Source organism: Budorcas taxicolor, chromosome 5, assembly GCF_023091745.1.
Source record: "Budorcas taxicolor isolate Tak-1 chromosome 5, Takin1.1, whole genome shotgun sequence".
Lineage (NCBI taxonomy): Eukaryota > Metazoa > Chordata > Mammalia > Artiodactyla > Bovidae > Budorcas > Budorcas taxicolor.
Window position 1 is genome coordinate 98754863 of NC_068914.1, and position 1271 is coordinate 98756133.

At 38.8% G+C, this 1271-nt stretch overlaps 1 pseudogene; it reads left to right on the forward strand.

Annotated features, from left to right (window-relative positions):
* The first annotated feature begins 259 nt into the window (after positions 1 to 259).
* Positions 260 to 773, forward strand: LOC128048456 (protein tyrosine phosphatase type IVA 1-like; annotated as a pseudogene).
* The last annotated feature ends 498 nt before the right edge of the window (positions 774 to 1271 follow it).

The following is a 1271-nucleotide window of genomic DNA, read 5'->3' on the forward strand; positions in this document are numbered from 1 at the left end:
GCATTTTTATACAAGAGTTCTGATCTGGATGGGGTAAACCTCAATGCACTTCCTTTCTATTGCCTCAGTATTAGTGGATTGAAGAATTGCTGCTTCTAGTTAAGAGGTTCATTCATTCATTACTCCCAACTTCATACTTGAAGCACTGAGAATTTCAAGTGGAGTATGTTAAAGTTGACTGTGTTTCTTTGCATCATTTCTGTATTCAGTTTTTTAAGTTCTTTCATATCCCTATCGAGTGTTTTTTAACTAAATTAACATGGCTCGAATGAACCGCCCAGCTCCTGTGGAAGTTACATACAGGAGCATGACATTTATTACACAGAACTCAACTAATGCAACATTAAGCAAATTTATAGAGGAACTTAAGAAGTATGGTGTTACCACAATCATAAGAGTATGTGAAGCAACTTACGACACTACTCTTGTGGAGAAAGAAGGCATCCATGTTCTCGATTGGCCTTTTGATGATGGTGCACCACCATCCAACCAGATTGTTGATGACTGGTTAAGTCTTGTGAAAATTAAGTTTCGTGAAGACCCTAGTTGTTGTATTGCTGTTGACTATGTTGCAGGCTTTGGCAGAACTCCAGTGCTTGTTGCCCTAGCATTAATTGAAGGTGGAATGAAATATGAAGATGCAGTACAGTTCATAAAAGCAGCGAGGAGCTTTTAACAGCAAGCAACTTTTGTATTTGGAGAAGTATCATCCTAAAATGTGGCTGTGCTTCAAAGACTCCAATGGGCATAGAAACAACTGCTGCATTCAATAAAACCAGGGTGCATGATGCCATTGATTGGAAGTGGAAACTGAGAAAGGATGGAATTTGTCGTGCATTGCAGATAGCCCAGTTGACTTGGTGAATAAGTCTGATGAAGCTTCCATAGGAGTGGTGAAAAGCAGTTTCACCAGGCCATAGGCCTGGCAGAGTTGTAGTCCCTGTTCAGGTTATGATCAACCTATTTGGATACTAGTAAAGAATTCTTGCTGCTCAGCATTGAATATGTGCTTATAATTTGTACCAACTGACCTTTCCTGAAATCATGCCGTATTGTGTCATGTCATTAAATCTGTTTCCATGCCAGAATCTTACCAATATGTAAGAAATTTAGAAAGACTAGGTACCAAAATACCCAGCACAATACTTGTATATTTTTAGTATCATATAGAACAAATCCCAGGAACTATGAACCCTCTAGACCTTACGTGGTTTATTCCTTGCATCATTTCAAACACAGAAACTAGGGCCTATGAAGTTTGCTCACAATAT